This window comes from Falco peregrinus, chromosome 7 (genome assembly GCF_023634155.1).
Source record: "Falco peregrinus isolate bFalPer1 chromosome 7, bFalPer1.pri, whole genome shotgun sequence".
NCBI classification, from domain to species: Eukaryota; Metazoa; Chordata; class Aves; order Falconiformes; family Falconidae; genus Falco; species Falco peregrinus.
In genome coordinates, this window is record NC_073727.1 from 63,241,191 (window position 1) to 63,268,284 (window position 27,094).

The 27,094-nt window shown below is 49.3% G+C and overlaps 1 long non-coding RNA gene across 2 annotated transcripts; it reads right to left on the reverse strand.

Moving 5' to 3' along the window:
• Window positions 1-148: 148 nt before the first annotated feature.
• LOC114012378 (uncharacterized) lies at window positions 149-26,759 on the reverse strand. 2 transcript variants are annotated; one of them, XR_008748034.1, is made up of 3 exons: window positions 25,512-26,759; window positions 24,159-24,395; window positions 149-902 (listed from the first exon to the last, which is right to left on the reverse strand). It is a non-coding gene; the product is annotated as an uncharacterized LOC114012378 (long non-coding RNA). The 2 variants fall into 2 exon arrangements; XR_003554774.2 differs by having other exon boundaries at window positions 24,159-24,398.
• Window positions 26,760-27,094: the final 335 nt, after the last annotated feature.

A 27,094-nucleotide genomic window follows, 5' to 3' on the forward strand; every position in this document is an offset into this window, starting at 1 on the left:
CAATATTGCTTTCCTCTGGTCTGGAATCTCCTATCAAACCAAGGCCTTTCTCCTTTGAAGCTGTTAATGGATGAATGCACGAAGTGGTCATAAACAATTAAACAGATTTTCATCATAAATGCTGCAGATTTACAAAGCAAGTGTATCTCTCTGGAGGTAAATTAAAACTCTACTGGTCCTCTGTACCAACACCCGCTTTTAAAAGGTGCGGGAGGCAACAGGAGCGCAGGAAGCTTGTTGCCAGGCATGGGAACGGCCGTCGTCCAGCCTTAAGGGAGAGGTCTGGGCACGCCGTGTTGCCCCCATCCCTCTCTTGCTCTCCCCCTCTCTTTTCCCGGCCCTCCTACCTACCAATTCATTTTCATTTTGAACAGCAACTCCTGCATTTGGAGGCAGATTTCACTTTTCCTTTTTTTCAGATTTTACTTTTGGAGACAGAAATTGGCTTCCTGGAGAAACCGCTGCCCTGTGCCAGCTGCTTGCATATGCTTTAAACAAATAGCACAAGAAAGGGACAATAGGGGTACGAAGAAGAGGAGAATAATCTTCTTTAACAAGTCAGCATTTATTTTATATGAATTAAATTGCCTTTACTTGAACAACATAGTTTCCCTCATTCAGCTCCACAAAGAATCTGCTCCTGTCACCAAAATGTTTTCCCTGAAGCAGTTTTAATGAAACCAGGAGCTCAAATGAGACTTGGAGGCTCTTGTGCCATGTGTGATGCACAGCGTCCTTGAATGATGCTTGGTGGTCACTGTCATCGGAGCACATGCTCCCGAGAACCGGGACAGCAAGTTAGGTGACCCAGCGCTGTGCTGTGCTTGGCTGGAAGAGAAGCATGTGGGGCAGGAGGGCAGCAGAAGACTGATGCCTCAGGAGAATCAATACGGTCCTTTCCACTGTAAAAGGACAGATACAATGTTATATTTACTGCTGTAATGAGTGGGTTCAGAGGAAAAATGAGTACTCCCCTCTGGCATCACCTCTGACACTGTAAATTCAAGCTGATTATTCATTTCAGTAGGTCAGCATTAAGGTCACAAATTTGAGTCTGAGTCCACTCAGCTGGGACATACCAGAAATGGCCAGCAGAGAGATGAGGCTTGCAGTATTTATGTATTTATTGGTCCTATTTAGGACATCAGACTAATGCGGGCACCCACCCAGGAGGTGATCTGTGGGACCTTCTGCACTAAATATGCATCCCGGTATACAAATCTAAATATATCTCTCCAGCCCAGGAGAATGAGCACCACAAAACCCCATCTTCGTAGGCAGCCTGGACAGGCATGGACACGTCTGGCCCTGGAAAGCTGGTCCCAGAGTCAGGAATACCAGACAGCTCCCAAAAGACTCGCCAGTGCCCACACAGCGCCCTGCTATCTTCTGCACCTCTACAGCAGCTGGGGGGATTGGCAGAGAGCTACAGCAGCACCCTCCCCACCCCAGCCAAACTCATTTACCCTCCCACCCTAACAAAGGACCCCAAAGCCAACAGCCCACAAGCCCTGGGCTGCTGCCAAGGGCCATCATGATGCAATGGCCATGCTATCGCTGCAGCTCAGCCACTCTTCTCAGAAGCTCGTGGCAGGGGATCAGGATCAAAGCCCTGCCTCAGGGACAACAGCTCCAGAGGGAGTGAAGACGCTTGGGAAAGCACAGAGAGGGCCTTTGAGGAAGCGTGTTGCATCTCTGTGATGCTGTAGCTGCTGCAAAACGGTATTTGTGAATGAGTGTCCACACTGAATTTTCCTATTACAGCAGTTTAACCCAGTGACGTTTGTCCCTCGGGGCACATCTCCAAGGTCTACATGCTGTGCACAGTACTTAGTTGTGTACCTGCCAGTGGTGTCACAGAGGAAGGCAAGCACGAGGCACCCTCTCCCCTTCACATACGTCCTCCTCCGTGATGCAACTGCGTTTGGGACCAGCATTTTCAAGCCTGCTCCTTGGCCAGAGCTGGGTTCAAGGCAGCATGCTGCTGCTCTGCTCAGAGGTGCCAGTGCTTAGCATCACACCGGGGCATGTCACCCGGCTCATGCCCTCTCTTTGCATGCAGGAAAGGATGCTCTGCTCTTCTGACTCTGGCCTGGAGTGGAGTGCTGTGTGTTTAAAAAAAAAAAAAAAAAAAAAAAAAAAAAAAAACGCCCCAAAACTTAAATTCATTTCACTTGACAGGAATTTAGGCACTCAGAAAGGTGGAAGTAAGAGCAGCCTGGGGCAGCTGGGTGAGGCGGGTGTGGGGCGTTGTGTAACCGTGCTGGTTGTACAGATCCCGCTCCAGACTGCCCACCCTGGGGTCCCAGCTGGAGGAGTGACCCCAGCACCTGCCTCCACCCAGGCCCTGGCATGTCTCATCAGCTGCAGGTGGAGCTCAGCAGCATCCCCTGCCCCAGCTGCTGCCGTGGTATCCTCAGTGCCAGCACAGCAAAGGCCCTTCCCACCAGGCACAGCTTATGGCCCCCAGACCTCACGTCCCCATCACACGTCTGCTTCGTCCTGATGGGTGCTGCCTTGGCTCTCAGCTGACCTGCCTGGAGGCACTGGATAATGCTCAGGGCAAGGTCGGCTTTGCTCAGAGGACTGGTTTTCTTCCATTTTAAGGCAGATTGTCTACAGGACAGACTGCAGTGACTCCAGGTTGCTGACTGCCTCCCACCACTGCAGCAGCTGGTTTAGCTGATGAAAGCTAGTGAGGATAACTCCATAGGAGACATAAGCTGACTCATCACTAGCTGAGGACACAGCGTTTGCTGATGGTTTTCCCCTCTTTCGAGGAAGGTGATTTGTTTGCATGGCCTCATCCAGTCTCATCCATCCATGCCAAATCCTGAAATCTTCACCAGCTGCTCAGTCTGGCAGCGTTAATATCTTATGGAGCATCATGCTGAAGGGTCCCTGCTTAGGCCTGAGAATCCCAAAGCCTGAGCTCCACATGCAGCAAAAAGAGATCTAAATACTCTAAATATAAGCTGAGACAGGGTAGGTGAGCAGGAGGAGGCCATCAGCCAATACTGCCAAGATGACAAGCAGTGGTCTCAATGGCCACCACTTTCTCCAACAGCCCTCAGCATTTCCTTGTGTGCTCACTCAGTGGTGCTGAGAAGGATGCTCCACATCTCTCCTGAACCAATCCAAACCATAAGGACTTAGACCAAAACTTCAACAGTTTGAACAAAAAATTTGCCCAAATAATTTGGCTCCCTGTTTAGAGGTGATTGCCCTCCACTCGCTGCAGGGCTCGTAACTTGGGGGAGGGCTCTGCAAAAACTGAGCTGCAGGGCTCTGCCTGTTGAGCCAAGGCACTTTAACAGACTGTTTCACTGAGAAATCTAAAGCAGAACGAAACAAGGCTTTATTAGCTTGAGTCTGGCTGTATATCACATTTGCAAATGCAGCCCATTAATTTGTGGGTCTGAGAGCACCATCATTAGCTGCCTACTGACCTGATGATCGGCCTCTCCAGGGGGAAGGAGCAGCTGTTGAAAAGGAAAGCCTTTGCATGTTTAGCACCCCCACTGTCTTTACAACTCTCAGGGCAAAGTCTGTGGGTAATATATGACCATATCTAGGGTTATAATGGTGTATAACTGGACGTGTTGCTCCTTTGCTTTTCGTGAAACTGGGCACAGTGCTGCAGACACAGTCCCACAAGGGCCAGGTAGAGAAACCAGCATTAAAAGACTTTCAAGAGCTGGAAAAATTAAGCTTTCCAGCCAGCTGCACTTGCTGGTCATCAGCAGTCAGTAATACGCAAGAACACCACTCATTTTGGGGCCTTCCTCAGGATCTACGAGCCCGTTGTGGAGCTGGAGTAGCGAGACCTGGCACTGCATTCATACATGTGCCCAAGAAAGTTGTCACTCTTCCCTTCTGGTAGCACCACCTTCTTGTTTCCTGCAGCAGAAGGAGGCAATGGCACCAGAAGGCTCTTGGCCCACTGTTGACTTGCCCCAAGCAGGTTTTGGTCTTAGCTCCTGTGCTCTGATAATGGAGACTGTGGCTGATTTCTTGCCACACATGGAAAATTACAGGTCATTCCCACTCTAGCACTCTAGCAGCCTGTCAGTCACCACGGAGGGATAGTGAACTTTCCTCAGGGTTACATTCCTCAGCACTTACTCATCCAAAACTGCATATGCAAGGAAGGCAGTCCCTCATTTCTGGGCAGGCTCATGTTGTTTACGTCTTGCACAGCATCGTTTCTGATGCATCTCACTCATTGCTACCACACACACCAAGCAGTCTGAGCTACCCTTTCCCTCTTGCTCCAGAAAACAAGCCTGCCATCTTAGCAAAGCTGCCAGAAGCCCCCCCCCTGTACTCCTGAATGGTTTCAAAGAAAACCATCCTCGAACCATGAGAGTCAATAACTGAGGAGGCAAAGGCAGGACTGCAAATCTTTTTTCTTAACCGGATCAGTGGCAGGCAGCTTGGTTAATCACCCAGACCTTACTAATCTGCAGGGGAGTCCTGGGTCCTAGGTATCCCCCATGCCTACTCTATCTGCTCCCAATGACCTTTTTTTCCCCAGCAGAGACTTTTTTCCCTGGAAGATGCAAATTAGCTTCAACAAAGCAAACACCTCCTACCACCAGACTTCCTGGTGCAAGCCAGCATCCCTATCCCAAGAAATCTCCTAGTCAAGATTTGCATGAAAGGACGGAGAAAGGATCCTGCCTCTTGTCTTTGGGACAGTACAACACTTTGGCCCTGTTCTGCTCCAGATTCCCATGACATCTGCATTCTTCCAGCAGGGCAGAGAAAACAGGGAGATTTATCGTTGCACATTTTTTCTGGTAGCATCTGCCAGACACCTCCCTGCAGAGCACAAAGGTTTAGTATTTGTCAGGGTTCAATTGCAGTTATGTCAAAAAAGGGCCTGGGAAAAGGAGGCTCCTTCCACGCCATGTCCTGTTGCTCTGTCAGGGCAAACGTCATTGTGGGGTCCAGCGGTGACCCTGTGGTGATAGGACAAGGTGCAAGGGGCTGTTTACCTGGTTAGTCCCAGTGCATAAACATGCAACGGTAGGAAAGATCGCGAATGCATCCAAGTAAGTGAAAGATAGACAGACATATGCCTATGTATGAAGGCAGCAGTTGACCCTAGGAATTGTAACCAGGGGAAAAAAGATGCAAGATGGGAACTGGAAAGATAGAGGAAGTGCCTGCAGCACTCAGGGGACCATGAAAAGCCAGAAAAGTGGTTTTATATTGCACTTGCATTCGAAGGGATAACCACAGGTGGATAAACTGATGCCCATCTGATATTAAATGATGCAAAGGCTTGTATAGGGATATAGGAGGCAAAAAAAGATTGGCATCCATTATCCTTGCAGCATACAGTCACGCTGATCAAACAAAATCCCTTGCTTTATAAGGGTGCATTTTATTTACCACTTGTGACATTGAAATAAAAAGGATTAAAACTGGTTAACTGAAAGACTTTAGAAAGTCATTGTAGCAGCATATCATTACCAGCTCAGCGTCCTGAGATTGTCTGTGAAGTTTTCACTTGGTAGATGTGGTGGGTGGTGAATAATGGGTGTAAAAGCAGCCTGTCTCTCTCTGTCCTTGGTGTTAATGAGCCTAAATGCAAGATCTTGCACTAGGGAAGAAAACTGAAGATCACACTTTTGTGGACTGGCCCTGCAGAGAGGGGCTCCCAGGTGATGATACATAGCAGCTCCATCAGCAGCCTCCCACGCTAACTGATGGTCAGGGGGCAAACCAGGCCTTCTGCTCCATAAGCAGAGTGATTGCAGCTGGGGACAGTGCTGCTTGCCTCCTGCATCACGTGGCAGAGCATCCACGGGGCAGCCCCAGGGGGCTCAGTTCAAAATTCAGCCACCCAAAGGTGGGGTGTGTAGGCACTGAGGGTACCCAAGATGCCCTAAAGCATCCTGCCTGCCCTCACTGATCCCTAAAGGTCTTTCTTACCTTCCATGTCACCCCTGCCAGCCACACATCCTAGCCTCCCTGGAGCCTCTCAGAAGGTACAGATGTCCATATTTAGGCAACTGAGTCAAGCTATCTGTTATGAGAGAGACAGACCCATGGCTGGATACCTAAATCCGTTGTCATTATCTCAAACTGAACCCACTCGCTACGCCCAGTCCCAGCTGCAAAGGGTTGAAAAGGTGTTGACAACAGAGAAGTTCAGAAGACAGTCCCAGGGCAGACTGGAGGCTTAAAAGTCTGCCCTGGAGCAAGTCACTGGAGAAAGCTGTCCTGTTCAGTGCTGCTGAGAGAAAGCTGAGCAGCGACTAGATAACCACGCTGACCAAGCACTGCTGCAATCAACTGATGGGGGGAAAAGGGTGTAAGATCTTACAGCTCTGAACAGTAACCAGAACATGGGTTTCAGAAAGGAAATATTTCTCAGCGGCGGTAATTATGCACCGAAGCAGCTTTCCTGGGGACACAGTAGATTCCTCAATTCCCAGTCATTATTTCAAGACTTCACGTGAGTTTTATTGGGTCACATTATGATTTGCTCAGCAGTTACTGGCAAGTTTTGCTGAGGGTAAAAGGATTAAGATAATTTTATTAGTCCTTTTGTCTTGCATCCATCAAGATGTTCATTGCATAGCAAACTCAGTGTCATGCCAGGAGCTTAGTTCCCCCCAGCTGTCCCTATTGGCACTCCCAATAGAAGAAAGGGGGGGGAGGGGGGGGGCGGGAATCTTCAGCATCAAGTTTTAGTGATGAAAACATCAATAAATCAATCACTGACATTTTGTTTCAGCAGAACAAGCCAGTCTCATGTAACTTCAGCAGAAAAAAAAGATAAGACAGGAGACAACTCTTGGCCAACAGAGACCCACTGTACCTGCTCCACCACATGTTGCCACATCTCCCATTTGGGGGATCAGTGACCTCTAGCATTTTCAGTGAAGCTGAAACAGAAATAATCCCTTTAAAGGATACAGCATTTCCCATACTCCTTTCCTTCTAAAACCCTTACACAGATCCACTCTCTCCTCCTTTCCCACACCAGTCCTTGGGGAAGGAAAGGGATTATTTTGTTTTGTTAACAGATATGTTTCTGGAGCTGAATTACTAGCGGTGTTTCCTTCCGAGCAGGAGTTGGGAAAGCTTCCACTACGTAAGCAGCCTAGATCAATCACAGATGGATACACCAAAGCTGAATGTGACCATTCATTGCCTACACTGCCTTACAGAACTGCAGCTCCTCTGCAGTTTTCTACAATAGTTGCCTTCCCTTTGGTTGTCCCTATCTTGTCTCTATTTTTTTCTGGTATTTTTCAGTGTTAGTTTTAAGTTCCCATCTCTCGCTTTTCTCCAGTTCTGTCACTTGAATTCCTCATGACAAGGCAATCTGCACCCTCTTTCCCTTGGAATCCTCCCCCCTCCCCCTCCCTGGGGCTCACATCTGAGCTGGTCCTGCTGAGCACCAGGCTCCTGCAGCCACTTCCAGGCTCATTTTCCACAGTTGCCCCAAATCCAGAGCCCAGTGCCTCAGCTCCCATCCCATTGCCAATCCCAGTTTAAAAGCAGCTTTGAAAAGCAGCATGTACCCCATGCACAACACATCCCATCCCTGGCCATAGTCCTGACATCCTGAGTACACATCCCTTAACGTAAGACCTGATGTCTCCAGCTCCACGCAGTGAGGGCACAGGTGCATGACAGCCTGCGCTTGGAGTTGTTTCCTAGGGTCAGAGTCAAAAAAAGGGGTGAGACTGCTCTACAACTACTAGCCTGTCTATCATCTCTTCTCTGCAGAGCTCAGAAATGTTTGGCTGCAAAGCTAGTGAGCACAGGCACAGACCTCAGATCAGCAAAGCTGCACTGGGGAGAGGAGAGAGCATGTAGAGGATCTGTACTGTTTGGACTTCGTAATCCAGTCCAATAAAGCCATAATCCTTCTTGGCAATCTCTGGGCACTGCTGGAAGGGGAACAAGACTTCACATGGGTTAATAGACCAGATGCGCACAAGGTGGGGAATGGGAGTGGAAGAGACCAGAGCACAGGGATCAGACACTTTGCCAGAGGGCAGCAAGGACAGGCAGCGATCAGCCCCAGGTCAGTCCAGGGCTTTGAGGAGCCCAGGGTAATGTCTGGGAGGATGCACAGATGAAGGCATTTTGGTCTTCCAGGTCCCAGGCACCACATGCAGTAATTGCTCTTTTAGCAGGCAAAAAAACCAAGAGACGCTTCTCCTGGTTCAGACCATCTATTCTTAAACTCAGCCACCTGGACACAGTATAAAAAAGCAGAAATGAAAAAGCAGCAATAAGACAGAGGGCTGGAGCATCGCTCCTGGGAGGTTGGGCTGAGAGGGTTGAGGCTGTTCAGCCTGGAGAAGAGAAGGCTCCAGGGAGACCTTATAGCGGCCTGTCAGTGCCTAAAGGGGCCTGCAAGGGAGCTGGAGAGGGGCTTTTTACCAGGGCATGTAGTGACAGGACAGGACACAATGGTTTTAAACTGAAAGAGGGCAGGTTTAGGTTGGACATAAGGAAGAAATTCTTTACCGTGAGGGTGGTGAGGCACCGGCACAGGTTGCCCAGAGAAGCTGTGGATGCCCCATCCCTGGATGTGTCCAAGGCCAGGCTGGATGGGGCTCTGAGCAGCCTGGTCTGGTGGAAGGTGTCCCTGCCCATGGCAGGGGGTTGGAACTAGGTGATCTTCAAGGTCCCTTCCAACCCAAACCATTCTGTGATTTTATAACAGAGACAAGTGTTCCCCAGGAGGTTTCCAGCACTCCTGCAGGGACATGTGTGTGGGAAAAGCACTCCTCCCGAGCCTGTCCCTGGAGCACAGACCCTCTGGGCAGGGATGGGAGAGGGACCTCACAGGACTCCATCTGCCTCCTCCGCCAGGAAGGTGCTCGGGGGGGGGGGGGGGTGTCACCCTTCCATGGCACCAGAGTGCCTGGGACATGGCTGCCCGCTCCAGAGGGGGGTGGGTCACACATGGCCCTGGGAGGAGACAGATGAACACTCCCTGTGTGGCCCTGTGTCACCCAGGGAAGGACACTCCAGACTCCACAGAGTCCCCGCAAACATCATCAGTGCCAGTATCAGTGTCAGGCTTTAACATCTCCGATGGAGCCCCGCTGCTGGCACACCAAGTCTCAACAACCAGAAGCGGTATTTTTGCTTATCACTCCAAGCCTCTTTCAGGCAGGACCCAGCCCAGAAAGCTCCCCAGAGCTCGGTGCCAGTGGCTCTGCAGGCTGCTTGCAGCTGCCTCAGACCACTGCTGGTGGATGAAGGCATGCATGCACACACAGACAGCTGCAGGGAAGATGACATAGGCCATGGCAGGGTTTTGTAAGGGCTGTGTCCAGTTACATAGCACGGAGAGCAAGGAAAAAGAAATAATTAAAAACCCTTCATCCCCTAGGACAAAAAAAAAAAGTGTTTTGCCCAGGCTTATAAAAGCTTCTCCCCTTCCTTCTTCTGGTCCCACTGAAATTCACACACCCTGGTGTCTTTTTTTAGAAATAGCATTAAGATGGCCCAAGCTCCTGCCAGCAGCTGTCCCAGCCCTGAGCAGAACACACTCTCCCCATCTCATGCTGGCAGTTATCAAAACACTTTGCAAAGGAAGTGCCCGAGATGGAGATAAGCACTGGGTTAAATTCACAGTCCCCTGCACTCAGGTTTCCATTCTCCATACCACCTCCTCCCCTTTCTCCAGCTGATGGGCGGAAGGGGTGCAAGCTGCACTCTTGCTAGCCAAGTTGAGTTGACTTCAGCTGCACTAGCTGCAAACAGGCACTATACAGATGCTCCTGTGACAGCCCTTCCCTCCCCTCCAGAATATCAGAATGCTAATGTTTATTAAAACGTGGTGGCTTGGAGTTTCTCAGCTGGTTCCTTCACAGGTAACATCATTTGCTTGTAACATCCCTCCTGAGGGAGAAGTTACAGATAACAGTAAGACACCAAACAGAAGTCTCTTCTGACAGCTCTGCCTTTTCCACCTCCTGCAAGCTAGCCTGTGTCCCAGCTTCATTCCCAAGCAATTTTTTGTTACCACACTTGTCGCTATGTGAGGGACAATAAGATGGTGAAGGAAAGCAAGAAACTGGTAATGCAGCTAAAATATCCCAGGAGCCAGAGCTCAGCCAGCTCCCTTGTGGGGCTGAACCACCAGAAAGAAGGGTCCCCTGCATCAGCAAGGCCAGGGTGACCATGGGGACACACACCCTCCACAGCTTCTGGAGGTTGAACACAGGGCACGGAACTGCTGAGGGTGAAGGTCTCTCCATCCCACCATGCCACGATGCATGGTGGCATGCCACCTCAGCACTAGCACTTGCCACCCATCCTGAGCCTTGTTATATCTTGTATATTCAAAGCCATTTGCTTGGCACATATGGAGGACAAGGTACTGGTCATGGCCCATGTGTCCCGTCACACTGCTTCGACAAAACACCTCTCGATTACCCTGTAAATAACCTAGAGCAATAACCTCAAAAGGTGTTGCCTCAGAGAAAGGTGTGCCATGGGAAGAAAGCAAAAGGAATTAAGGCCATCACCAGTTTCCCAGGTCCCTGCCATTGCAAGAAACTGGTTAGCCACCAAACAAATGCATATTCACACAGGCATTTAAATGCCAAGAGGAATCAGCCTCGCCAGATGAGAGCAAAGCACAGGCCCTTGTCTGCCACAGTAATGCCAGTGATTACGGAAAATATACATTAACTATTGGCCAAGCATTTTCCATTCCCACCACTGCCAGGAGGAAAACGTGCCTTTTCCTAAAGTGCTCACACTGCTTTCATATGGAAGCACTAACAAAAACACAATGTTGGCCCAGTGTGACCTTTCTTGCAGTGTTAGAGGGGAATCAGTTTGTCTTGTCCAACTATTCAGTGACTCGGACATCTGCGCTCTGCTCCGGGAAGCAGAGCTTGGGGTAGTGCCGGTGGCAGCAGCTCTCTGACAGTGTACATCTGCACTGCAGCGTGCACGGCAAGCTTCGGGGGGTGGCTCACCTCGGCTGGCTGGAGTCCGCTGCTGAGTCTCTTCTCAGCCTCTATTTGTCATTTGGCTCAACATTAAAAAAGACACTTTCAATTTGCATCACCCAAAAATGCATCAAGCCAGCATCTTCTCCAGCACGTTACCTCCAGGGGAAGTCAGGTACCATGAGGAACATAGTACATAACTTTGCAGAGCCCACAACTGCTTCTCAAGTCAGTCCAACAGACTGCAGCCAAAAAATCATGCAAAGTTTTGTTAAATTGGGAAAAGAGCTGTATTGAGCTTGCCTGGCAAGCACAGGAGGAGCAGCCACAGCTCAGAAGAAATGTGTTACCTCTCTCGGTGATGCTGGGCTGGCTCTGCTCCCAGTTACTGCAGGGAGAGGTGAACAGCTATCATCTGCTCCGATGAGGCAGAACAGAAATACAGCAAATCCCGATATATTTAGCAGCTGGGCATTTACACAAGTACCTGACGATGTAAAGAGTAACCACCATCCTGCTGTCACACCAAAAAAAGCATCTGGCTCCCTGCCTTGACCCTGGTCCAGGCCTCAGGGAGCACGGTGCAGCCACTGACACCTCCCTCCTCCAGCCCTTACTCAGCCTCCACAGTCTGCTGGAGCTTTTGATCCTACTTTCATGGGGTAATCCCAGATTTCAGTGGGTGACTTGCAGTCCCCCTGCAAGCTACAGCTCGGCAAGTCAAGGTGAGAGCTGGGAACAAAGCATCGCTAAGTTCCACAGGCAATGAGGTGAATGTGGCCATCTCTAGAAAATGCTACAAAGCATTTTCAGGGTTCTTTGAAAAGCCTCCCACAAGAGCAAAACCTCAAACTAAGAAAACCAAGCCCTTGATAAAGCACAGCATCCAAAGGCATGAGAGCAAAGAAAACTCCCCTATTAGGTATTCCTGAGATGGCTTTTACTCTCTGTCCCCTTCTCCATCCATGAAGTAGCAGGAGTGCCATAAACCCACTAAGGACTTAGCTGCCACCATTACTGCTACGTGAGGGTGTTTGTTACACACAGCCCAGCGGGAGCCTGAGACCCAACACCTCCTAACAGGTATCTCAGCCCCTTATTCCTCACTGGACCTCCTGCAGGTTCACCGTGTGCTTGCAGAGATGTGAGGGACATCACATCCCTGCAAAAGCTAGGCAACACTGGTGCCAGCACTCAGCCAGATGCTGGCCTTCTGCCTCTGGAATCATGGAGATGGCTTTACTTGAACAAGGACCAGGGGACTCAGCTACAGCCTGCTCACAAACCCTGGAAAGCCTTTCACAGCTGTCATGGCATGTGGGTACATCACCCCCCTGCATATTAATTACTTTAAGCCAGCTAAATTTAGGGCAGGGGCTAAAACCATCCCTGGCTGTTGCTGCTGAGACAGGAGGAGGCACATCCCCGCTGCATCAGGCGTACAGCGATGCTCTGCTTGCACACAGTGCGTGTGTGCACACAGCAAAACCCACGCTGGGAGCCACCAGAAGGCTGCAAACCTCTGAGCTACTTCTGAAGTCTCAGGCAACAGCATGTCCCATGAGCAGGAGATTTTGTACCCAGGGCAGAAGCAGCGGCTGGCATCCTAGAGGCTCTGGCACAGCCCTCCCCAGTCGGCAGGGCTGGCAAGGGACCTTGCAAGCTGAAAACCTGATCCTCCACCTCCTACTTCCCATGATGCAGCCACAGCATCCTCGAGGGGTTACAAGAAGTACCAAGGGGGACATCAAAACTGGGTGGCCACAGCCAAACCACCCAGCAAAAGGAATCATCAGTGGCGGTAACTGCCAGGGGACCAGGACCTGATGGGGAGGGCAGAGTCATGGAAAAGGAGGTGCTGCTGAGCTGGGCATCCTTCTCCATCCCTTCTTTTGCGCTCCTGGGTCTGATCCAGGCTCTGTGTCAGGGACAGTTCTGGGCAACAGCTGCCCTGGATAGCATCGGTGACGTGTCCTGGTGGTAAATGTGTGCCCCACTGTTACAGCCAGGTTTTCACCCTCCCTCAGTGCCTGATGTTGACTGAAGCAGTAGCCAATTTCCATGTTCATCTGTGTTTTGAACCATGTAGTGTCAGAGATGGAAGCACGGATGGCTACACCCCTGGGATCTACTTCTGACTCCAAAAGATAACATAATTTAGATGTTCACTGTTTGAGAGCTGCTCATAAAAATCACCGTATACTGAGGTGGCAAAACCCAGTAACTTCGGTCACCAAATGGGACAAATGTTTCCCTGTTCTGTTATCTCCTTTTCACAGGCTTCCAGCCATGACATTTTATGAGCATATTTTTAGATAGCTTCTTCTCAGTGTTTGCTCAAGATGGTTCAATCTGTAATAGCATTGTACAACTGGTTATGGTTGATTTACACTTAGCATTGTAAACAAAAAAACCCCCACCAAACAAAAAACAAAAGACTCCTGATGGTTTGGGTTTAGAGAGAGAAAAAACACAGTGAAGTTAGGGGAGGGTTGTTGGGTTTTTTTTTTGACCCAAAGACAAATTAGCCTCTAGGCAGTGAGCTAGAAAAAACAAGTTTCTACTCCAGAAAAGCCCACTGGTCTCTATTAAGCATTTAGGCTGTGTTTTATTCACCAGGGGGAGGGTGGAGGGGCTTCCACTGACAATCCTTTCAAGATGATTATTATTCTACTTAAAATGCTTTCAGAAATCAGCTTTTGAGTCTAATCCATGTTAAACAAGAGCTGGAGGAAAGCTTTGTCTAGTGAGCTAACAGAAGCCTCTTTTCAAACTTGAGTAACCTCTTTATGGGAAGTTCTTCTGGAAACAGTGTAAAAACAAACTTTGGGGGAAAAAAAAAGCATAAATCATATGCTCCTTCTTCCCAAAGCAGACCTCTGCTGCTATAGTTACCCTCTGTGCTGTGAAGAGTCCCCTTAGATCACATGCAGATCCCAAGCCTATGCGCATTTATTAGCAGACTCAGGTCTTTAAGGGTTAAAAGGTTCATTTATGATAAGACAAAAATTAAATACTTTGAGACTCCCGAGAGAGTAACAACTTTCTTACAGATGCCTGTACCCAATATTCAAATCTAACAGGAATAAGCCATCATACAACAGTTTTAAAAGACCAGACTTTTCCCTTTGTTTTCCCATTTTTTAAACAAAGTTAGATGAAAAGCAATAAAGGTGCCTGCCGAAACCAGCTTGTGTTTGTAGTGCCATGTATATTCCTATGATGTTGTTTCAGTATGATTAAAAGTGTTTAAAATAAAGCTTATGAAACAGCCACGTCTGAAATTCATATAGAAATCTAAATACTACAAAACAGCTAAAAGCTCCAATGTAGTTAAGTAGCAAATAAAAGCCCTGTGAAGTTCTCATGTGTCTCCAGATGATATACATTTATTTCTCCTTTATAAAAAGCTATTGAACCCAACTTTAAAAAGGGCTTTGTTCCCTTGGTGTCTTAAAATGACCATTTCAGGATACACCTGTAACAGCAACACACTCTAAAGGTCACTGTATCATTCTTATAGATAATAAAATCAAGATAACTTTGGTACAATATTAAAGCAGTCAATGTTAATGGATTACAGGATTTGTAAGCAATCCTGCTGCAGAGGCATCCGAAGCACTGCAGGAATGTGGTGGTGTTCCCCAGCATGGACCTATGGTCTCGGTCCAGGATTTCTCCACCTCAGGAGGTCATAGATCGTTCAGATTGTGGCCTCATTTGGTCTGCTCTTGCCATGGAGAGCTAGAAACAATGGAAAACGCAGGTAGAGACAGTGGCTGTGGTCATAAGTCTACCTCTGAGCCCAAGCATCCAGCTGCCATGCTGGAGCAGGGCATTCCAAGCTAGTCACACCACAGAGTAGCCTAGGAATGAGAAAGTTACTCTCAAAATGGATGGAGGAGGCATCACCACTCAGACACATAGGGATGGACGCAAGCGCACAGCAGGGTTCGATGCTCGCCATATTCTGCCTGTACTTTGGGCAGTGTGGTCTAGCATGTGTGCATCCCCCAGGCACCGACATCAGGGGGTGAACGTTTCTCAGATCACTGCTTGGCCAAGAGCTGCACAGCTCAAACCATGTCTTCAGCAGGCACAGCAGGACCCACTCTGCTGGGTGCTATACATAAAGCATGTATCTGAAGGAAACGAAGGTAAAATCAATCACAGAGCAGCCAACAGCAGAATGAAGAATAAAACCTGATCTTCTCACCCCAAGGCCAGAGACCCACCACCAGTGGTTTCCATTGTATGTTTTCCATAGACCCCAAAAGCCTTTGTACTATTCCAATAGGTCTTCAAAAATCAATTAAACCTACTGCCACAACAGGCTGCGGCTCACACCTGTAAGATAAATGTCCTTTGGGGACCCCTCAGATCAAAAGGGAGCACAAAGATCTGCTGCATCCAACCAAAGAGCTTCTGAATCGCTGCCAACTGTTGAGCAAAGGCTTTTGCTGATGCCATGGACTGACTCAGCTAAAAGCAGCATGGCGTTAGACTGCCTTATTGGAAATGCACCACTGTCAGCACAAAGTGAGTCCACACACAAGGGTTTACAGCTTGCAATTTATTATTTCCATCCTTATTACACCAAGGTGTCAACTGAGATCCTGAAGATGAAACGGCAACACTTAGCATGCTAATAGCTATGCCCATTTTCAGCCCCACACCCTAATCCACAGCATACAAACCACTCAGACTTGGAAAAAAAATGCAGCCTGCCTCGGTGTTGAGACTTTGCTATTAAATCCTCGCCTTTCCATCTTTTGCTCAGAGCACTGTGTTACTAGAAATAATGCGGCCCTGCCCTGGTTGCCCACTTTTCTCACATTTTTACTCTTCCAGCAGACAGAGACCACTTGGTTTGTGAGGGCCAGTGGTTAATAAATCCTTGCCTTGCTCTATGGGAAGCCATATCATGACAGCACAAAAATCACATTGACGCTGCTCTGCTACACACAGGCTTTGAAAGCTTTGCAGCTAAATCCCTTAACCGTGTGCATTTAGAGGAGACACAATTACTCTGCCTGTAACTACACCTCAGTGAGAGATCCTGCAGGAACACTGTGGACATTCAGGAACAACCACCACTCTACACCTCCCTAAAGCAAGAACTGGCTATCTAGTCATTAATTTGTACAGCACATTGCCAGCTGAGGGAAGTGAAGGCAGCCTCTTCTACAGCCTTTGTAACTGCAGTTCTAAAGGAAAAAAAGCACAAAACTTTTAATTAAATAAGTCTATGCTTACTTCAAAACCAAAACCACATTATCAGGAGATTTAGCATTAAGTTCTTCTGGGGATGTGGGAAGTGTTTACAGCAGGCAACGAACCGTCTCTGCGCTGTGTGTTATTCCCTTTGCAGCGCAGAGGTAACCACATCCACCCCAACAGGGGCAGGGAAGCTTAATTAACTGATGGTTACACAATGCTTTTGCAAGGAAACCACGTGTTTACAGTTTCATTTTGTAATAATTAGTGTCACATACTACAGCAATGTCTCCAGGTCTTTAATACCCAATCTGTTAGGGGTATTTCACAAAGCTCAGCAAAAAAATCCTTGTTATTAAGCAATCTATTATTCCCATGTATGTATGCTCTGCTGTTATAGATGCCCTGACATGTCTCAGAAGAAGCAGGTAGTAGGCAAAAGTTTGACTTGCTCATGACTCAGTGACATTAAATCAACTTGCTTTAACTAACTGTCTCTGATGTAGTGAGCACTATTTACCAAACTAACAAAAGAAAAAAAAAAAAAAAGAAAAGATGTTCTACCTTCATTGAAAACAAGCCGAGTTGAGATGGCTATCTGAACACAGGAGTGGAGGCAAAACAAATGATTTGGTGCCTTCTGGGCTAAATTAAATACATTTTTCAGGACTGGTCAACAGAGACGTCCAGAGCCATGATGTTCACTGTGAGACCTGAGTTATAACTGCAATTCTCTTTCCGTGCAATGCCTCACTGACCCCAGGTCTAGGCATTGGTTGGTCTCTCTTGGGTTCAAGGCAACTGATCAAAAGAGCAGATGTGGTAACGAGCTTCCAGATGGTCCGCTAATGCAGATCACTAAAGGCCTTCAGCAGATATATCTTCTGATATCTCCTGGACAAAACTGTGTTTCCTTTTGATCACTGTCAGATGTCATTTGAGTACTAATCTCTAGAAGCAACTGAGACACTCGACTTCCTTCTTCTGGGAACCTCTCCCTGTGTTTTGGAAATGAAGACTTGACTGCAAGCACTACTGAATTGTTGCTGACATTTCTTCCCATCCTGGAGCTAGCTAAACAGGGACAAGAGCCCTAGAGAAAGAAAAGGAAGGATTTTTGCAGAGATGAAGCCCAGATGGTATTGTACAGATTCTTAAAATCAAGGGTGTAGAGGGTCACTTAAGGTCATGCCTGGCATCATGGTAATAAACAGTTCAGGCCTACAGAAAAGCAAAGTAATGGTAGAAGAAAAGCACATGTGAGATTAAAGGTAATGAATGCGTAACGTGACAGATCCCATAGTTTTGTTGGAAATTACTTTTCTGTGCAGATCATCTTTGCTCTCTAGGGTCTGCCCCCATACGGTATTCCCATGTCCCTGATTCTTCTGCTCCAGTTTTCAGCCTTCAGCCACATATAGCTGACAAATCCACTAAGACTATCATTTACACACATCTGTATCTACCTCCAGCTTTCCATCAGCTCCAGAGAAGACTCAGAGGGTCCATCTGTGCTGGCAAATAAAGCTAGATGGGACTTGTCCATGACCAGAGGCCACCTGGCCACCTCTCTACAGCTCCAGCCTGTTCATGCCGGTCTCCAGGCTGAGAGGTGTGGGTGTAAAGCTTGTTGGCCACCTCAGCTTACTTGCCCAGTGTTAGATGCAGCTCAGACATCCCAGCAGGCAGCCTGGGAGTGGGGTCCTGTGTTCCTTGGGTACATGCTGGCCCAGCTGGCTTCGGGGCTGGGGGACACAACCTGCCCCCTGCCCTTCTTCAGCAACACTGCTAGGTCATGGCTTCAGCATGTCCATGAACACGTCACATGGACATTTTGAGAGAACTAATAACTGGTGTTCATGCAAATTAGTATTGGGAATAATCCCGAGCAAAGAACCTGAGGGGTTTGTTAGCCCACTTGTGGGAAAGGTGAAAAAGCAAGCATTAGCATTTAGCTGAGTTGTTTCCACAGGTCAGAAGCTGGGCCATGTGTTGTTTTCCCCGCCTGTGCAAACAGGCTGCATGCACATTAGCAAAAATACACCAGCAGCCCGGAGGTGGAATCTGATTGCCCAAACACAGGCTGGTGTCAGTGCTCTGCTCAGTCACAACATCCGTGACTCTTCCCAGAGGAGCTCAGCAACAGGACAAGAGGCAACAGCCACACACTAGAACAAGGGAAATGAGTTTCTATCATGAAGGTGGTCAAGCACTGAAGCAAGTTTCCCAGAGAGAATGTGGAGTCTCCGTCTTTGGAGATACCCAAAACTGGACAAGACCCCGAGCAGTCTGATCTAGCCGGCCCTGCATTGAGGGCTGGACGGGAGACCCTTCCAGGTGGGACATCTCTAGGGCATCTGAAATGGTTCTGTGTTCCTATGTGGAAATTCAGCTGAACCATAGTTTGCTGGAGTCTCTTCTCCGTGAGCTGGGAAAGCAAAAATCTTCCTGACAGCAGTACCGATTTGTCCATCTCTGTTCCCAGTCAAGCTGCTCTGTGTTTCCAGACTGGCCTCTCAGAGAAGATGCAGTCACTGAGTTTACAAGAGCCAAACTCTTGGATCTGCAACCCATATTTTTAGGGCGATCAAGGGAGCAATCCTGGCTCTCCTCCTTCCCTTTTGTACCTCCCAGCAGCACAGAGGTGAAGGCAATGCCAATCCCCATGCTCCCAAACCTCAGGCCTGCCTTCTGGAGTAGCACAGCTTGACATCATTAACTACACGCTGAAAGGTATATTGTACACCAGCTGCACGCTGTATGGGTTTGACTTTTTTGTAAAGGAAATGCTTTTAAAAACTTCCCTGCCATTAGTCTTTTCAAACGTGAAATACCAAAAATTGTACAAGTTCTTTCAACTAGAAGAATGCAAAGGCTTCCCCTCGAGGTAAAAGCACATGATTTTGTACACTGTAGCCAGGGTAGATGAAAGGAAGGTCTCTTCACAACTCTTACTGCCAGGACAAGGGATCCACTCCTGTTCACACCGCCCTTTGCAGATGAAGCCCTGGAAAGTCCTGCCCTGCCTCTCCCTCAGGCCACCCGGCTTGTGGTCCCCCCTCCACCCCATCCTCGGGAGCGGGAGATGGATATGCTCTGTCACGGGCCAGCTTCAGAGATCTTTGTTTCAAACCTGCCTGGCCTCTGGGGCTCGTTGGGAGACACAGGTCTGCTAGCACCAGGATAGGTCATGTACACCATGAAGGCACCAGGCAGGATCCCGTTACAGCCACTCAGCAAGTTATTCCATGGCCTGAGCCATAAAACCTGACTTATCCAAGTGTGTGCTTTTAACCTGGCTCAGCTGTGAGGCATGGACTTAGCTCAAGCCTGACATGGGCTAAGGGCACAGGGACAGCTAAGGGCACAGGGTCAGTTAGCACAGCCCTGCTGCCAGGGGATAACCCTGTCGGCTCCAACAACCCACATGTGTGCCTGAACACCAAGTCGGTTTTATTGCTTTAAGGCATTAACCTCGCTCTTTTCTTCCTCTGTGCAAGTTAAACCAGTTCTGTTGCATCTATATTGGGTGGTCTCTCCCCATTAGGCTTCCCTGCACAAACAGGGCTTGGCTTTGGCTCTGTAGGGCTGAAAAGCAGAATATTTATTTAATAACAGGAGCTCCAACTTGTGGTGATAAAGGGCCCAGAGCTGGAGGCCTGCAAACCTAACAGTGTCTCAAGCCACAGTAGTTTACATTTGCCCTTGATGCCCCACTGCCTCCTTTGCAGGGCTCCAGGCTGTCCAGCTGGAACAGAAAGCAGAGGTGGAGGTGTAAGGGGAGAGATGTGCCTGGCCAGAGACATTTGCAATAGCTCAGCTTGGAGAAGGGGACCAACAGCAATCCCTTATGCCACCACTGCCTTTTGCTCTCTGGACAAAGCACCACCAGGCTGCAGCACGCCTGCGCTGAGTAGGCAGCCAGGGAAGCACTCCTGCAGCCCGTGGCCTTCTCCCAGGCTGGGACAGGGCAAAAGCCGCAGGAGAACTGGGTGCTGCCCAGGCAGCAAAGCAGCTTCTGGCCGTAGGAAGCCAGGCCTGGTGTCACCTGCCTGCTCACCTACACCCTGCTTGGTGTCACCCCAGGTTGGTGCATGTCTGCTGATGTTCAAGCCCAGCAGCCCTACAGCACATTTGACTCTGCCAAAGCCGGGGACATAGCGCCTTGCTTTGCTGAAATCCCGTAGCCTGCCAGACACTGGGAATGTCATAGACTTCAACCTTGTCCACATTGACGATGAGAAACAATCTCACAAAACCAGAGCTAGAATAAAGGTTCTGCTGGGAAGGGGGGGGTTCATCTCTTGCTGATCAGCTTCATACACCCTGTCCTGGTTTCAGCTGAGATACAGTTAATTTTCTTCTTAGTAGCTGGTTAAGCCAAGACACACTCACAGGATCCCTGCAGAGCTCTTCTGCTTCCCCACACCCTTGTGTTTACCCAATAGAGTTAGAAGCAGCCATCTCTAAAGACCACTCATAAAGACCTACCTCCAGTACCAAGACCAAGAGAGGAGAAGGACACAGACAGGGAGCCGCAGCAGGAAGCCCAGCAGAGCTCTGCAGAAGGGCAGCCCACCCAGGATGGGGCAGGGGTGCAAGGTCCCCAGGGTGTCCCTGTCTGGAGAGACGGCAGTGTTGGGAGCCATGGTGGGAAGGGCCAGGGGAGGTCAGGCTTGAAACAGGGAAGATGGGCCAAACTCGAAGGATCCAACCGGGGCCAGTTGGGGGGCATCCTATGCTACTGATGAGGTGTGAACACCACACAGGCAGCTGGAACCATCCACCCACCTTGGTAACTACATCCATACTGTGGTCATTGACTTGAAGTTATAGACTGAGTTGTAAGTCACTGCTGGGAACGCAGCATTACCAGGTGGACACCAACTCATCTGCATGGTGCTGGGCCTCACCTGCAGGATGCCTGACAGCATCCCTCCCTACCTCAGGCGACAGTGACAGTTGGCCTTTTTCCTCATTTGGCCGTAGTTTAAGCCTCACACAGGGACTCGACAGAGAGGGCTTGTCTTGTCAGCATGCAAGCTGCTCATACGGGACGTACCGTCATACTCCAGCTGTGTCACAGCTGCCCCTCCAGCATGCAGAGATGCTCGAGCAGGAACCAGCTGCAGCTGCCACTGGCGGAAGTGCACCCACGGCACCAGCCCTCCACGCTCCCGAAGGAAAAACCACAGGAAAACATTGTGACACACACAGAATGTAACTCTTCGCTGGGCTGGGCCTTTGTTCTCATGTTTTTGAACAAAGCAAAGCCCTTAGACTGTGGGAAGCAGGGAGAAAAAAATGTTTACTGACAATGCTTAGGGTGCAATAAAATCTGAGATGTGTTGAAAGGACACTCCTAAAAAAGGTGCTTTTGTATTTAAACATCTGTTCTCAGCAGGTTTTTTTGCAAATTATATGAGTCAAACTCCAGCCCTGGGCCAAAGCCCAGATTTGCTAATTACATAGGGGCAACCTCTATCCCTCCTCCAGCTGTGGTTTCCCTGATGCGTCCTGGCCCCGTTCTGCTGTAGGACAGCCCTTCAGCAAGGGAACCAGTCTCCCCTACTGTGAAGCACCCACCTTTCCAGCTCATGTCAGTGGGCGAAAGGGGTGCCCAGCAAGAGACAGCACCTTGAGCAGCAACAGAGATGAAGCAGGCTTAGGAACATTAACCCCTAACCATCACCTTCCAACTCAGCCTCTTGAGCCTTTCCTCTCTGAGTCTCACTGGCCTCTCTCTTGCAATTATCCTTCTCGAGACAGCTGGTGGCAGCAAAGCCAATTCCCTCCTCCTGCTCCCCCTTTGGATCCCCAGGCAGACAACACTGGCTCTGTGCTCTGTTCTCAAGCCCAGCTTTTTCCATGTGCTGTATTTCACAGCACATCATGTCAGGATGTGGCTCAGACTCACAGGACGTGAAGTCTCTGCATAAAAGCAAAGACCTGAAGAACCGTCAAGATTAGAAATAGATTTTGCAGGAGGTTTCAGGTCAGAACTCTAGAAAAAACAAAGTGAAGGTATCTGGGACAAGGTTTGGAAAGCCAGGTGACAGAGGCTGGCTCTGCTTTGAGCAAGGTACACATTGCCTTTGCTAGATACAAGTTAATGCTAGAAAGGCAGATTAATAAATAAACCTGTTCACTGAAGGGTAACACCAGTCCAGCAGTTTCCAGCGGGAAAGATGAAGGTTTTCCCACTTGCTCCATGGAGGCCAAATCTTATTTTCTTCTCAGAGTGTGGCAAAAGCTGCCTAAGCTGGTTTGAAGTCTAAACAAACTTCTAATGGACATTCACTGGGCTGCTTCAAACAAATCCAAAGCAAAAATCTATACTAAGATCTACAGGCTTTCTCCAGACTTGCCAGCACGTCCTCATAGTGCAAGGCAGGAGTGTCCAGGTTCTGGCAGTGGTCAGCCAGCATCCATGCTGTGGTGGGGAACAGTTGGGAAGACACAGCACCTCTCCAAGCCACATGCCAGGGAAGTGGGTACCCCACAGGGGAACCTTGGGATGCCTGGACAGCACGGGAGAAACCACCCTTTCTCACTGGAAAGAGCGAGCAAGAGGGAGAGATTCATTCTGACATGATGCATTTTAACTTTGAATTTTAATCCTTTTTGTGGTTAATGCAGATGACCACAAAAAAACCTGTAGCTTTCCAGAGCTCCTATACCAAGGAACTGTATCCCTCTCTCTTGAAGACTTGCTGAAAATACAGCAAGTATTAAGAAAGAAGTCAAAACCTAAACATGTGGTGTGATATTTATTGTTACAAGATCAGCTCCTTCAATGAACTAGCTGCAAATAGCCTAGAAAATTTCTGGTGGGAACAAAAACCTGAAAACACAGAGCTCCCCAGGTTCTGTTTTGGTTATTATTTTGGAGGGAGCCTGTTATTTTACCCAGCAAGGAAATTCCTTGTATGTTTACTCTCTGGTGCTCCCATAATAACTACTGGTAACACTGCAGCTGCCTGTCACACCTCGCTGGGGTGAACAGCAACACAGCCCAGCCACAACACCCCCTCCCAAATGCGAGTGCCGGGACCCTCTCGGGGTGTTGCCCCTGCCAGGGGAACCTGTTGGTGGGGCAGAGAGTGTGTTGCTGCCTGTCTTCCATCCTCCCAGTCCCCTCCTTGCACTAATGCTGCTGAGTGTGAGGGATGGGCTGTGCTGGTCCTTGTACCAGCTAAAGCCATGAAGATCCATCCTGTGACCAGGGGGTTATTTCAGGGGTGGGAGTCAGAGAGCAAAGACCCGAGGAATCAAAAATCTCAGGCTCTGGGTTGCAGAGAAACAGCAAGCCTTTGGCTTCAATAGAGAGAAAGCTTGGGACTGTGGAGTCTGACTTTGAGGCTGAGACGAGGTGTGGGATAAGTTCTGTGAGACCATCCCACAGTGACCAGCGGCTGGGGGCAAGGCAGGGAACAGGCAGCTTGGCTGGAGCTGGCTGCAATTTTTCACATGCCCTGTCCCTTCACAGATGAAAGACTGTCAGGAGAGAGAAGAGTGACAGTTCTACCTGTAGTCTGGTCATAGGATGAGACAGAGTCCATCTGGTTTATTCTTATACTCAGGGAATGAGCAATCCAAAAATAAGATCTGAAAGTCACATTTTGTCCCGGCAATTGCATGTCTTGACTCCACTTTGGCCTTTGCTCTTGGAAGTTGGAAGAATACTACAGCAGGACAAATCAGCACTACTGGCTTCAATGGATAATAGCAAACTTTAAATAGTCCTATGTTCCTCAAATAAATGTATTGGTTTGGGCAAGACTTAGGTGTTAAGATGTGTAAGTATAGATGTGTGTGCACACGTATATCTATATATATCCATAATTAATTCTTTTATTGGAAGAAATGTTTGCCAGGTTTGAAAAGTGCTGAGAGAGATGGGAAACCTTTCACATATGGCATATATTCTTTTCACTCCCAGAGCAGAAGCTGAGGGTGCCAGCGCAGCAGGAGTCAGAAGAGGCCACCTACCACGTAATTCCAGCATCATCCTCCAGAATGGCTCCTGGGCTCCCACAGGACTCGGGAGAAGCTGGGAGCTAGCGCTGTTGGCTCTCTCAATGCTGTGCTTCGGATGCGAAGGCTCCTGGCTCCTTGCCAGCCTGGCTGGGTGCCATCCAAAATTGATCCACATGCCATACTTGGCACTTGCACAACACACTTCCAACCCTTCCTCTTGAAGATGAGCCAAGATATCATCCGCTGGCCCTGCTGGGAAACAGTGTTAGAAGTCACCAGTCCATCGTAAAGAGGAATTTGATAGCCAATTTTCATTGATTTTCCTGAGAAGTCGTGTGCTTATCAGACCTTTAGGTTTTAGAAAATCTCTTTAATTCTCAGTAGTCCTAAAGCCTTTGCAGCAGGGAAATATCGCTGAACGGCCTCAGAGTCGTTCGGTCTTAACTGCTAAACCTCAGCAGCATTCGGGGTCACCACTGCTCAAACACTTGCCTGGTTCCAGCAGCAAGCTGCTTCAAAACACAAGGCGTTTGGCTCATTTTGACAGCTGGTTTATGGAGCCAGCATCGCTTCCAAGTAAATCTGAGGGACTGCCCTGGAATGAACTGTTTCCATGGGGGCAGCCAGGAAACTTTCCAGGAGGTTCCAGTCCTTCAGAGACAGCCTGCAGGGATGGAGGAGGAGGAGGAATTTGCTCACTTTTTGTTGGGAATACTTTTGTCTCTGATGCCTGCAGAGCCTTTCCCCTTGGGGAGGGATGTCCCACACCTCGTGAACCCACAGACCCTCCGAAGCCCAAGCACCACACACGCTGAGGAGAGGTCAGAAATGCCACCTCTTTTGGATCGAGAAAACAGGCCAGGAAACAGTGGCAGAGCCCCGTATCCTGGTGAGCCCAGGGAACAGTCCCACTGCATCCCACGAGGTCTGACACCACCTCTGCTCCCACCCAACCCCAAGCCCAGCTGCCTCCTCTGCTTTCAGAGATGCTCACACCTTATCCAAAAAGCAATACTGCTACAGGAACGGTCTTTCCCAGGATGAAACAATGTACATTGAGTTCATTCAAGGAAGCATCTGGAGTTAAAGCTTGGGACTGAACTCCCTTGGTGAGGTTAGGAGGGCCAAGGTCAAAAGTCCTCTCCTGTCCCTCCCCTCTCCTTCAGCTGGAACAGCCCATCACACCAGTGCACATGAGTTGTGTCGGTGCCTGGAGCCACGCAGTGCATGGGGAGAGATGGGGCTGCCTCTCACTGCTCGGTAAATATGACCACATGGCCACCAATGGTGCCTCAGCCTCCCTGCCGAGGAAGGTCTTCATGAAGTGTCCTGCCAGGTCAGAGCAGAATGGTGGTGGTTCCTCACCTTGCATCCTTCAGCCATTTCATATGTTGAGCATTTTGTTTGGGGCTAGTTGATTCCACATTCAGCTCCACCATCTCCTCCACAACAACAAGGCTCTATCACTTCTCCTTTCTCCAAGACCTGCCTCAGATCCAAAGCAGCTTCTCTGGCACTGCCCCTGCCCTCGACCCAGGTCCTGCGGGTGACACCACACCACCAGACTCCCAGCTGATCTCCTCTTCCTGCAAAACACTCTTCACAGAATCATGGAAGAGGTTGTTTTGGAAAGGACCTATAAAGGTGAAGGGACCAGAGAACAAGCCTTGTGAGGAGCAGCTGAGGGAAGTGGGGTTGTTTATTCTGGAGAGGAGGAGGCTCAGGGGGGACCTTATCGCTCTCTACAGCTGCCTGAAAGGAGGCTGGGGGCAGGTGGGGGTTGGTCTCTTCTCCCAGATAACTGGTGACAGAACAAGAGGAAACAGCCTCAAGTTGAGCCTGGGAGGTTTAGATTGGATATTAGGAAAAATTTCTTCACTGAAAGGGTGGTCAAGCATTGGAACGGGCTGCTCAGGGAGGTGGTGGAATCACCATCCATGGAAGTCCTTAAAAAGCATGTAGATGCGGTGCTTAGGGATGTAGTTTAGTGGTGGATTTGCCAGTCCTGGGTTAACAGTTGGACTTGACGGTCTTAAAGGTCTTTTCCAACCTAAATGATTCTATGATTCTAAGGTCATCTAGTCCAACCCCCCTGCAATGAACAGGAACATCTTCCACTAGACCAGGTGGCTCAGAGCCCCATCCAATCTGACCTTGAATGTTTCCAGAGATGGGGCATCTACCACCTCTCTGAGCAACCTATTCAGTGTTTCAACAACCTCATCGCAAAAGATTTCTTCCTTATAGCTAGTCTGAATCTAGCTTTTAGTTTAAAACCATTACGCTTTGTCCTATTGCTACAGGCCCTGCTAAAAAGTCTGTCCTCATCTTTCTTATAAGCCCCCATTCTTACACACCCAGCCGCCTGGCAGTGACCTGACCCCTCACTGCCCTCCCTCCGCTAGCCCCTCCGGTACAAACCCTCGGGCTTCAGCTTGGTGGCTTAGGAAGAACCAGCAGAACGAATGACTGGTAGGTGCAATCATTGCAGTTGGTGATGAGGAGCAGCAGGAGGAATCATGTCTCTGCTCCTCCTGCTTTTATCAGCCTCTGGTTTGGAAGGAGGGGAGCAGCAGCCCTGTGGGACCTGCTGTCCTTCCCACTCACCCAGACGGGGGCTGGGAACCAAAGAGCTGGTTTACCCTCCTGATCTCCTCTCCAGGGGAGAAACGACAGCCTCGCCTTTAACAGGGACTTGTACGTTTCAGCCGGGCCTTCCAGAGTGCCCAGGGCTGCATCGCCAGGGTGCTGTCAGGAGCAAAGGCAGAAGGTGGCGGTGGGGGTGCTTCGGGGATCCGCTCTGCAGGCTCAGCGGGCTGCTGGGGAGCAGAGTGACTCTGTCGGCGGGAAGGGGCTGAGGGGGTGCCCAGCTGTCCTGTCCGCCTTGCACGGGGGCTTCCCCAAATCTCCACCGCTTCCACCGCTCAGCCCAAAGGCAGAAAATCGCC